Source organism: Carcharhinus amblyrhynchos, chromosome 9 (assembly GCF_965287045.1).
Source record: "Carcharhinus amblyrhynchos chromosome 9, sCarAmb.v2.hapA, whole genome shotgun sequence".
NCBI lineage: Eukaryota > Metazoa > Chordata > Chondrichthyes > Carcharhiniformes > Carcharhinidae > Carcharhinus > Carcharhinus amblyrhynchos.
Genome location: NC_137332.1, coordinates 94,212,343 through 94,225,744, shown reverse-complemented (window position 1 = coordinate 94,225,744; position 13,402 = coordinate 94,212,343). Strand labels below are relative to the sequence as shown.

The following is a 13,402-nucleotide window of genomic DNA, read 5'->3' as shown; positions in this document are numbered from 1 at the left end:
CTCTCTAGAATTGGTTACATTCTTGGACGCACACATTGCCATCAAGGACAATCATCACAGCACTTCAAAGTACCACAAGCCCATGGATAACGTCACAATGCTCTACTTCTCCAGCTTCCACCCTAAACACACTAAAGAAACCATCCCCTATGGACAAGCCCTCCATATACACAGGATCTGCTCAGATGAGGAGGAACAGACAACTACAGACACTGAAAGGCATCCTCCTAAGAACGGGATATGGCACTTAACTCATCAATCGAGAGTTCCAACATGCCATAGCGAAAACCAGCCCGACTTCCTCAGAAGACTAACTTGGGACACAGCTGACAGAGTACCTTTTGTCATCCATTACTTCCCCAGAGCGGAGAAGCTACAACATCTTCTTCAGAGTCTTCAACATGTCATCAATGAAGACGAATATCTCACTAAGGCCATCCCCACACCTCCACTACTTGCCTTTAAACAACCACACAATCTCAACAGACCATTATTCACAGCAAACTACCCAGCCTTCAGGAGAACAGCAACCATGATACCACACAACCTCGCCCCTCAACATCTGTAAGACATACCGGATCATCAACACGGATGCCATCAGCACATGTGAGAACACCATCCATCAGGTACGTGGTACATACTCACGTAACTTGGTCAATGTTGTCTACCTGATGTGCTGCAGGAAAGGATGTCCCGAGGCATGGTACATTGGGAAGACCATGTCGACACTACAACAATGGATGAATGAATACAGCTCGAAAATCAGTAGGCAGGAATGTTCTCTCCTAGTCGATGAACACTTCAATAGTCGAGGGCATTCAACCTCAGATCTTTGGGTAAGTGTTCTACCAGGCGGCCTTTCAAGACACACAACAATTCAGAATCGCCGAGCAGAAATTGATAGCCAAGTTCCACACACATGAGGACAGCCTCAACCGGGATCTTGGGTTCATGTCACACTATGTGTAGCCGCCACCATTTGGTCTGAGCTTGCAAAATCTTTCTAACTTTCCTGCCTTAAGACAATTCACACCTCTTTAACCCTCTCTCCACTCGCATTGTCTGCACCTGTAAAGACTTGATTAGTTGTAAAGACTCGCATTCCAACCATTATCTTCAAATTGAGTCTGTATCTATACATGCTGTGTTTGTGAACTCAGCTGTCCACTCACCTGATGAAGGGACAGCGCTCCGAAAGCTTGTGATACCAAATAAAGCTGTTGGACTTTAACCTGGTGTTGTGAGAGTTCTTATTGCGCCCACACCAGTCCAACACCAGCATCGCCACATCATGTTTAATAATGGCATTTTTTTCAAACAGACCCTGTTAATTTATTTGGCGCCATTTTGTCTGTAGTCGGTGTCCTCTAATTGTTACTGAAGCAATATAATGGACATCATGTTTATTTTTAATCTGGACTAATGCTGTGTCCTGGGGATTAAATAATCCCTGGGGATTACTGACTGGGGCTTGATTTGGGGATGACTGACAGGTTAGGTGATGCATTGGGACAATTCGTTTCAACAGCAAAATACAGGGTTTTAGTTTTGGTTTAGGTACTGGCTCAGAGCTGTTTGGACTTGAGACAGAGTTCTTTTCTTCACTCTCTCTGGAGTTGAAAATTCTGCTGTTTTTTTTGAGTCGCTATTAGAAGTTAGTGAAGGAAGACAGTGCATTTCAGTCTCTCTCCCAGAGGCATGCTGAAATGTCCAAGACTGGGAAGGCTGTCCAACATCCAACATCCAAAGGACTAATTCACAGCAGGTGTTAAACAGCTGCAAAATCCAGCATCACGTGAGCATACTTTTTTTGTGCCATGTGAAGAAAGGGATATATGTTTGTGAGGGTTCTTTACTTGGAACAGTATAGTTAGCTGGTAAAGTTCATACAATATCATACTTTTTGTAATTGGTAAAGTTATGCTAATTTTTCTTTTTATATTTTAACTGTGTTCTTAAATAAACTTTGTTTGATAAAATTTTCCAAGTGGGTTACTTGAATCATACATGGAGTGAAACATCTTATGCTCACCCATGCCAAAATCAAAGGTAACAACTTAAGGCCCAGGCTTGGTGTTTCTGTCCTGATCTCAACACACTAGAATAGTTCAAATTTGATAAGGAGGAAGTGTTGAATAAAGTATAGGTACTGAAAGTTGATAAGTCACCGGGACAGGATGAGATTTACCAAGGATATCAAAGGAAGTGTGTGAGGCACTGGCCATAATCTTCCAGTCTCGGGGGAGGTGGCAGATGATTGGAGAAATGATAGTCCCAGCAATTACAAACCAATCAGATTAACATTAGTGGTGAGGAAGTTTCTAGAATTAACAATTATTCAGGATTGAATTAGTAGCCATATGAACAAACGTGGTTTCATTAGAAAGAGCCAGCATGGATTTTTAAAAGGAAAATCATGTTTAACTAACAGTATCAGAAAGGGTTGATATTGGTCGGGTAATGGTGTTGATGTGGTGTACATGGACTTTCATAAGACATTCGATTCAGTGCCACACATCAGACTTGGTGAGAAATAAAAGGGGCATGGATACAAAATTGGGTGAATAATAGGAAGCAGAGAGTAATGGTCAACTGATATTTTTCAGGCTGGAAGAAGGTTTGTAGTGGTGTACCCCAGGGGTCAGTATTGGGACTCCTGTTTTTCGTGATAGGAAGACAGGGAGAGACAATATAAAATAAGGGGTATAATTCATAAAGGGGTGAAGGATCAAAGGGATCTGGGTGTATATATGCTTAGACCATTAAAGGTAGCAGATGAAGTGGACAGCAGTTAATAAAGCAGAGAATATTCTGGGCTTTAGTAACAGGGGCACAGATTACAGGAGGAAGGAGATTATGCTGAGCTTGTACAAGTCACTAGTTATGCCTCAGCTGGAATATTGTTGTTACTTCTGGGCGCCACACTACAGGAAGAATGTGAATGCATTGGGGGAGGTACAGGAGAGTACACCCTCTAAGATCATCACAAGCAATAGGGTGTGACAGACGGCAGGCTGCCTTCACCTCTGCTGTAGATATTGAGGATGCACCAAGACAGCAGGGTTAGAAAGGTTAAGGAGCTCTAGTTTCACAATGTGGTCACAAGTGTTAAGCACTTGTACATGATTTTCACCTCTGTAAATGAGTTCTCACTTTTGCAGCCTTTCTATGACTCCTTGTTCTGATGTTCTGTATTCCTGTAGTCCCGACTGTAACACTGAACTCCTGCACCAGAAAAAGACAGTGTGCTCTATGTGCTTTGTGTAAGATTGCCCATATTGGTGATGCCCCTTCACAGTGACTAATGCGTCAGTCATGCCTTAATCTCAAAGATATGAGCATGTCTCCACAACTTACAAATATAATGTCACTCATTCCAGTCATTGTCGATGTGAGATCGCCGCACCTTTTGAGCTGTGGCTGGTCCCCCCATCCCAACTGCCTTAGCTTCCAGTGACTCTGAATCTCAATGGTTCCACTCAGGAAAGATGCCTTAGGATCAGGCGAATTGAAACTTCCCCGCTACATCAATTGATATGACCCAAGTCACTGAGAGTAACTGAGCTGCCATGGGCCAGACATTCTCAGAAACTCCGAGGATCAATGCTCTGTCTCCTCTGCAAGCCAATTCAATTCACTCCACATGATATTATAGGGCCGAAGGGCCTGTTTCCTGTGCTGTGCTGTTCTTTGTTCTTTGTTCTATATCAAGAAACGATTGGAGGCATTGGATATTGCAAAAGTAATGGGCCCTGATAACATTCCGACAGTAGTATTGAAGACTTGTGCTCTAGACCTTGCTGCTTCTCGAGCTAAGCTTTTCCAATACAGTTACAACACCGGCATCTATCCAACAATGTTGAAAAATGGCCCAGGTATGTCCCGTACACAAAAAGTAGGACAAATCCACCCCAGCCAATTACCGCCCAATCAGTCTACTCTTGATCATCAGTACAGCATTGTGGGTCAACCCACAGAACATGGCTGCAGCCATTCAAGAAGGCAGCTCACCATCACCTCCTCAAGAGCAATTAGAGATGGGCAGTAAATGCTGGCCAGTCATCAACGCAATGTCCCACCAATAAGTAAACAAAAAACATCCTGAGCTCATCTGCTTTGTCATTGCCTCATGGTTGATGTCTTCTCCCTTCAGGACCTCTGCAGCTTCGTTCTCTTCAACATCCTTCTCACCAAAAGAAATGTGTCACTCCCCCAACTCTTCCTCTGGCAGTTCCTCCTCCCCATTGCAGTGCCAGGTTATTGAAGGTGCAGCAGATGACTACAATGTATGACACCCTTTGTGGATTGTATTGCAGGGCTCAACCAGGCTAGTCTCAGCAACAGAACCTCATCTTCAGCATCCCATGATCCCCACCAAAGAGTGAGCTGCAGCAAAAGCCTCATTGCATCTGGTCTCAGCAGCACTCTTTGGCCTCCTCATAGGCATCATCATCACTTCCTGTGAGCATCCCTTATTGCCGATGAGCCAACCCTGTAGATGCTGTGGACCCTCAAACATGTCAGGGATTTGATAGCTACTCAGAATATAAGCGTCAGGATAGAGTGGTCAAAGCTATGGCCAGTTGCTCAGGGCTCCACAAATGACCCTTGTAGGATTTTGCAAGTTTTCGCATACAAGTGTTTTTGGGGCGGTGACAGACAGGGACACACAACTTGTTCACTGATCCCGCTTGAAGTGGACAAGTTGTGTGTCCTTGTCCATCACTACACACCTCAGCACACAGCCCAAGTTTAGGAGCAGTCTCCTCAAACCATTGCCAACACTCTAAAGGAATGTAGCTGCTTGCTCATTCAGCAATGATAGAGGCACACCATGGCAGTCAGTGATTTTGGAAGCCAGTGCATCGAGAATTAATTGCTAAGTGGCAATTACTGGTACTCCCACACGTAAGTGGTGACTAAGTGGGCAAAAACTGCATTAGTAGTTGGACTCCAGGATGTCAACCGAGTTATAGCTGAACGATCTTAGCTGCAACAGGGTGATTATTATTAACATGTCTTTCCATGAGACTGGCTCTTGTCAATAATTTGACTCCAGAGGCCATCCCCAATTTGAGTAGAACCATCAGACAGTGATAAATTACCCACCCACCACACTGCTCCAAGCTTCCTTTCTCTCTGTGAGGCCCTTCCAAAAAACCTGTGGGCCAGCAGCAGAAGGCAACCTCAGGAACAGTGCTTTTCACACATGGCAGTCTTCCCATTTTACCCCAAGTTATCGCCCCGTCCCAGAATCCTGCTCTCCCTTGAGTCAACATATGATATAATTGTATCATAATGATGTTCATGATGTTGAATGGTGGGAAACGTGGCCTGCCACTGACAACTGGCAGGAAACATGGCCTGCGCAAAGTAAAATGCGACTTTGGCCTCCTCGCAATATTTTCCACTCCTGTTGTCAAACCCACCTGACGCTGACGGGAGCAGAAAATCCCGGCCTCAGTCACCGTGCATTCTCATCATCTTATTGTATCAGCCCAAACTGAAGGCGAATCCTACACCTCAGTCTTTGGCCAGCTGAACTGAAAAGCCATGTGAAAGAATTCCTCAATGGACTCTGACATCTGATTCTTGAGAACTATTATTCATTTCTGTAGCCTCTTGTACTGTAAAACTCCTTTACTCTATTTCCCTCACACTTACCCCCATCTTTACTGACTGTGTGCGTGTGTCGGGAGTGGGACATTGCTAACATTCCTTCCCTGCATTTTGAATGTGAAACATAAACTAACCTTCTAAATTAATGCTAACTCGAGTTTGCTGTCAATAATCAGAAAAATTGGATCACAAAATCCAAGGGGAAATTGAGAAAATGCCACAGATTTTTTAAAAAACTAATTGAAACACCTTCTGCCTATGGATAGGTGTGAAGAGGAAATCGTTTTACTGTCTCTTTCCTGTTTGTAAAAGTAGTCTTAAAAAACTGGATTAAGGAAAAGTCAGATTCATCCTTTCCTCAATATGTGAATAGCGAAACAACCTGACCTGATGTGACTGGAAGTCATGTTTTGTTTTATAAAATCCCTGTGAAGCACTTTAGCCAATTATAACATAACAAAATGGCCCATTGAAATCTAATTTGTTGTTGCATCTTTGTTTCCTTGAATGCATTGCTGCCTGTTTACTATTCTGTGCTTTTATTTTTATTATCCATTTAATCTAACTTAATTAGCCATATCACTAATAACCCTTTTTCAAAGTGTTCTGCTTTTCCTACAATCCCCTCTTTCCTAAGGTTACTTTCACTCTTAAGGTTTAATAATCTCTTAGAATATCAGAAAGATAAACACAACATAAATGTCTCTCAATATTCTTGAAATTACAGGTCACAGTATTCTAACAGATATATTTTCTAGTTAAACGCTTATCCCAATATCAATATGCTGGATGAACAATAAATCCCAGCTGGAAAAATTCTCTTCAGACTGTTGTTGCAGCGCAAAATTCTTCCTCGTACCTAAATAATTAGGTCTCACCACAATATTAACTTCCAACTCTAGATAATTGGTGCTTTCAATTGAGCTTACATTGTTAAAAAGCGATAATGTAGACACTTGTTGAATAGTGAAGAAGCAGATGCACCAGTAATAGTCAAAGAAAATGAGATAATCATTTGGAGGGAAAATATTTACTGGAGCAGGGACGTGCAGCTAACTGAATAGTTCTACTTAAGACACAGCACAGACACAATGGGCTGAACAGTCTTCTTCTGTGCTGTATCATTCTAGTGTTGTAGGAGAATGGATCCTTCATGAACATATGTAAGTATAAGAGGTATAATTTTAAAGTTTTATGTAAAGCAATATCGAGACTAACAGAGGTGCAGATGCTATGAATTACCTGAAGAATACCTGGAGCTATCGCTGAAGTTCAGGATAGAACATAGAATATAAAACACTACAGCGCAGAACAGGCCCTTCGGCCCTCGATGTTGCGCCGACCAGTGGAACCAATCTAATGACCCTCTAACCTAAACTATTCCAATGTTATCCATATGCCTATCCACTGACCATTTGAACGCCCGTACTGTTGGCGAGTCCACAACTGCTGCAGACAGGGCATTCCATGCCCTTACTACCCTCTGAGTAAAGAACCTACCTCTGACATCCGTCCTATAATTACCACCCCTTAATTTAGAGGTATGTCCCTTTGTGTTAGCTATCACCATCCTTGGAAAAAGGCTCTCACTGTCCACCCTATCCAATCCTCTGATCATCTTGTATGCCTCAATTAGGTCACCTCGTAACCTTCTTCTCTCTAATGAAAATAACCTCAAGTCCCTCAGCCTTTCCTCATAAGACCTTCCCACCATACCAGGCAACATCCTGGTAAACCTCCTCTGCACCCTTTCCAATGCCTCCACATCCTTCTTATAATGCGGCGACCAGAACTGTACGCAATACTCCAAGTGTGGCCACACCAGAGTTTTGTACAGTTGCAACATGACCTCACGGCTCCAAAATTCAATCCCTCTACCAATAAAAGCTAACACACCGTACGCCTTCTTAACAACCTTATCAACCTGGGTGCCAACTTTCAGGAAGATATGCACATGTACCCCGAGATCTATCTGCTCATCAACACTACCAAGAGTCTTTCCATTAGCCCTATATTCTGTATTCCTGTTACTCTTACCAAAGTGAATCACCTCACACTTTTCCATATTAAACTCCATTTGCCACCTCTCAGCCCAGCTCTGCAGCTTATCTATGTCCCTCTGCAAACTGTAACATCCATCCTCACTGTCTACAACTCCTCCAACTTTGGTATCGTCAGCAAATTTACTAATCCATCCTTCTACACCCTCATGTAGGTCATTTATAAAAATGACAAACAGCAGTGGCCCCAAAACAAGTGGTGTACCCTGAGGTACACCACTTGTAACTGAACTCCAGGTTGAATATTTCCCATCAACCACCACCCTCTGTCTTCTATCAGCTAGCCAATTCCTGATCCAAACTGCTAAATCACCCTCAATCCCATGCATCTGCATTTTCTGCAATAGCCTACCATGGGGAACCTTATCAAACGCTTTGCTAAAATCCATATACACCAGGTCAACTGCCTTACCCTTATCCACCTCTTTGGTCACCTTTTCAAAAAACTCGATAAGGTTTGTGAGGCACGACCTACCCTTCACAAAACCGTGTTGACTATCCCTAATCAATTTATTTCTCTTTAGATGATTATAAATCCTATCCTTTATAATTCTTTCTAAAACTTTGCCCACAACAGAAGTAAGGCTCACTGGTCTATAATTCCCAGGATGGTCTCTACTCCCCTTTCTTGAACAAGGGGACAACATTTGCTATCCTCCAGTCTTCCGGCACCATAACTGTAGCCAATGACGATGGAATATATATATAATATAATATATTATACAACATATATATTATATATATATACACACATATATAATACATAGGATGGAAACCACCAGCAATCTTAGAACCCAGAACACAACAACAGTGGGTGGGAGGAAATATTTATCAGGTGGAACTTCCAGCTTCTGCCATTGAGGAGGTCTATCTTCTTCAATGGTAAGACAGCTGCCTTTTAAATATGGCACCTAGGTGGCCTCACAGCACCAGAGACCCATGTTCAGTTCCCAGCTTGGGTCACTGTGTGAAATCTGCACATTCTCCCCGTGTCTATGTGAAATTCCTCCGGGTGCCCCGGTTTCCTCCCACAGTCCAAAGATTTGACAGTTAGGTGGATTAGCCATGGGAAATGGGGTTACAGGTAGAGGGCTGGGTAAGATACCTTGTCAGAGAGTCAGTGTAGACCCACCTTTGAAGAAGATGGGCCTTCTCAATGGCAGGCCTCCATCTGCCTGTATGATAATGGTGGGACCTGCTCCATGTCCTCCATAGAATATCAAACATTGATACAGAATATCAAACGTCGTCAAACTAGCAAAGGAGAGGCCACTGTCATACTGAACAAAACAGATTACTGCAAAGAAGTGTACCGATAACTGAACAATGAGGAAAACCACAGACAGTTACCCACAGATCTGGCCAAAGAACACACCCGTCAACTCAACAGTCTGATCAAGATCTTTGATCCGGACCTTCAGAGCACCCTCCATGCTGCCATCCCACATACTCCCCGCGTTGGAGATCTCCACTGCCTTCTGAAGATACACAAGGCAAACACACCCGGCCGTCCCATCGTATCGGGCATTGGGGCCCTGTGTGAGAACCTCTCCGGCTACATCAAGGGCATCCTGAAACCCATTGTACAAAGAACCCCCGGCATCTATTGCGACACTACAGACTTCTTACAGAAACTCAGCACCCTTGGAGCAGTTGAAACAGAAACACTCCTCGTCACAATGGACAATTCAGCACTCTACACCAGCATCCCCCACGATGATGGCATTGCTGCAACTGCCTCAGTACTCAACACCGACAACTGCCAATCACCAGATGCAATTCTATACCTCATTCACTTCATTCTAGACCACAATGTCTTCACTTTCAACAACCAGTTCTTCATCCAGAGACACGGAACAACCATGGGGACCAAATTCACACCTCAATATGCCAACATCTTCATGAACAAGTTTGAACAAGACCTCTTCACCGCACAGGATCTTCAACCAATGCTATACACTTGATACAGCAATGACATTTTCTTCTGCTGGACTCACGGCGAACTTAAGAACATAAGAAATAGGAGCAGGAGTAGGCCATCTAGCCCCTCGAGCCTGCCCCGCCATTCAACAAGATCATGGCTGATCTGAAGTGGATCAGTTCCACTTTCCCGCTTTCTCCCCATAACCCTTAATTCCCTTGTCTATCAGAAACCTATCTACCCGTGACTTAAATATATTTAGCAAGGTAGCCTCCACCACTTCAACGGGCAGAGAACTCCAGAGATTCACCACCCTTTGAGTGAAGAAGTTCCTCCTCAACTCCGATCGAAACTGCACCCCCCCCCCTTATCTTGAGGCTGTGTCCTCTAGTCCTGCTATCCTTTCTAAGCAGGAAGAATCTCTCTACCTCTACCCTATCTATCCCCTTCATTATCTTATGCGTCTCTATAAGATCCCCCCTCATCCTTCTAAACTCCAACGAGTACAGACCCAGTCTATTCAGTCTCTCTTCATAGTCCAACCCCCTCATCTCCGGTATCAGCCTAGTGAACCTCCTCTGCACTCCCTCCAAGGCCAATGTATCCTGCCGCAAGTGCAGTGACCAAAACTGCACACAGTACTCCAGCTGCGGCCTCACCAGTACCCTGTACAGTCGCAGCAAGACCTCCCTGCTTTTATATTCTATCCCCCTCGCTATAAAGGCCAACATTCCATTCGCCTTCTTGACCACCTGCTGCACCTGCAGACTGGGTTTTTGCAACTCATGCACAAGGACCCCCAGGTCCCTCTGCATCGTAGCATGTTGCAGCTTTTCGTCTTTTAAATAGTAATCCCTCCTACTATTATTTCTGCCAAAGTGGATAACCTCACACTTGCTAACATTATACTCCATCTGCCAGGTCCTCGCCCAGTCGCTCAGCCTATCCAGATCCCTCTGCAGACTTTCCACACCCTCCACGCAATTTGCTTTTCCACTCATCTTCATGTCATCAGCAAATTTCGTCACCCTACACTCAGCCCCATCCTCCAGATCATCTATGTAAATGGTAAACAGTTGAAGCCCCAGCACCGATCCCTGCGGCACTCCACTAGTCACCAACTGCCAACCAGAATAGCACCCATTGATTCCAACTCTCTGCTTCCTGTTAGACAACCAATCCTCTATCCACGCTAACACCTTACCCCCAATTCCGTGCACCCTAATCTTTTGCAGCAACCTTTTGTGAGGCACCTTATCAAACGCCTTTTGGAAATCTAAAAACACCACATCCACCGGTTCCCCTCTGTCTTCCACACTAGTCACATCCTCATAGAAATCCAATAAATTCGTCAAACACGACTTCCCCTTAACGAATCCGTGCTGCATCTGCTCGATCAAACCATTCTTTTCTAGGTGCCTCGCTATTTCTTCTTTGATGATGGATTCTAGCAAAGAATCACTGGATCAACCACGTGGTGACATTAACAAGTTCTATCCCACTATCATACTCGGTTGCATTCTTGAACACACATCTCTATCAAGGACGGTCACCTCAGCACTTCACTGTACCGCAAGCCCACGGATAACCTCACGATGCTCCACTTCTCCAGCTTCCACCCAAAACATGTTAAAGAACCCATCCCCTATGGACAAGCCCTCCGTATACACAGGATTTGCTCAGGTGAAGAGGAACGTAACAGACATCTACAGACACTGAAAGGCACCCTCGTAAGAACAGGATATGGCATTCAACTCATCAATCGACAGTTCCAACGTGCCACAGCGAAAAACCGCACCAACCGCCTCAGAAAACAAACACGGGACACGGCGAACGGAATATTCTTCATTGTCCAGTACTTCCCCAGGACAGAGAAGCTATGACATCTTCTCCAGAGCTTCAACATGTCATTGATGAAGACAAACATCTCGCAAGACCACCCCACACTTCTTGCCTTCAAACAACCGCACAACATCAAACAGACCATTGTCCGCAGCAAACTACCCAGCCTTCAGGAGAACAGTGACTACAACACCACACAACCCTGCCACAGCAATCTCTGCAAGACGTGCTGGATCATCGACACAAATGCCATCATGTCACGTGAGAGCACCATCCACCAGGTACACGGTACATACTCTTGCAATTCAGCCAATGTTATCTACCTGAAACGCTGCAGGAAAGGATGTCCTGAAGCATGGTACATTGGGGAGACCATGCAGATGCTATGGCAACGGATGAATGAACGCCGCTGGACAATCACCAGCCAGGAGTGTTCCCTTCCTGTCGGGAAACACTTCAGGGTCACGGGCATTCAGCCTCCAATCTTCAGGTAAGCGTTCTCCAAGGCAGCCTTCAAGACACATGACAATGCAGAGTCATTGAGCAGAGACAGATAACCAAGTTCCTCACACGTGAGGGTGGCCTCAACCGGGATCTTGGGTTCATGTCACACTATGTGTGACCACCATTTGGCCTAGGTTTGCAAAATCGTACTAACTGTCCTGGCTTGAGAGAATTCACAACTCTTTAATCTGTGATTATCCCTCTCTCCACTCATATTGTCTGTACCTGTAAAGAATCACGTTCCAACCATTATCTTGCAACTGAATCTGTGTCTATATATGCTGTGTTTGTGAACCCAACTCTCCACTCACCTGATGAAGGGGCAGTGCACTGAAAGCTTGTGATACCAAATAAACTTGAACTTAAATTGGTGTTGTGAGAATTCTTACTGTGCCCAATCCAGTTCAAAACCAAGATCTCTACATTGTGGTGCCACAGAATATGGCACTGAATCCCAGGTGTATAATTAATTAGCGATTTGCAATCGGCCTCCAGACCTCAGACTCAGTCCCAGATGGAAGAATGCCAGCCCAGACTGTACTGAAGGAGCTGATTCATGTTCACTTAAAGATAATAGTCCAACAGGTTTATTTGGTAGCTCAAGCTTCGGAGTGTTGCTCCTTCATCAGGTAAATGTTGACTTAACCCGGTGTTGTGAGATTTCTTCCTGTGCCCAGTCCAACGCCGCATCTCCACATCATGCCTAAAGATATTAATGAATTGCTCTGATTATTTGCCCCTCCAGATGCAGCTTCCTGTGACAGTACAGTGGAAAGTCTGACAACACCAGGTTTTAGTCCAACCGATTTATTTGATAATACTCACAAGCTTTCGAGGGGACTGCCTCTTCGTCAGGTGAATGGAGAGTTCTGGCCTCAGACAGAGCATATAAAGCACAGACAGTTTAGAGATTACTGATTAAAATGCGAATCCTTACACCTAGCCTGCTGTTCAAGACCTGCAGTGGCTGACAATGTGAGTGGAAGGAGCACTGGTCACAGGTTACAGAGATGTGTATTGTCTCCAGTGGTTAGTACTGCTGCCTCACAGTGCCAGGGACCTGGGTTCAATTCCTGCTTGGGTCACTGTCTGTGTGAAGTTTGCACATTCTCCCCATGTCTGCGTGTCTTTCCTCTGGGTGCCTTTGTTTCCACCCACACCCCAAAGCTTTGCGGGTTAGGTGGATTAGCCATGCTAAAATTGCCACTTAGGGTCGGGGAACTAGCTAGAGTAAATGCATGGGGTTATGGGGATAGGGCCTGTGCAAACTCGATGGGCCGAATGGCTTCCTTCTGCACTGTATGATTCGAGAACATTGCTGCCTCCCACGGACCTGTCTGCACAGGGGAAGTTTAAATGGACTGCAACAGGTCCAGGCAGCGGGCGATCGACGGGGCCGTCCGTCCCGACTGCCTGCCCCTCTACCGCGGCTACGTTCACGGCCAGGTGTCCCTGG

At 44.8% G+C, this 13,402-nt stretch overlaps 1 protein-coding gene across 1 annotated transcript in view; it reads left to right on the top strand.

The window, feature by feature from the left end:
- The window catches only part of LOC145348093 (H-2 class II histocompatibility antigen, E-S beta chain-like), a 231,901-nt gene that overhangs the window by 183,294 nt on the left and 35,205 nt on the right, over positions 1-13,402 (top strand). The window lies entirely within an intron of this gene.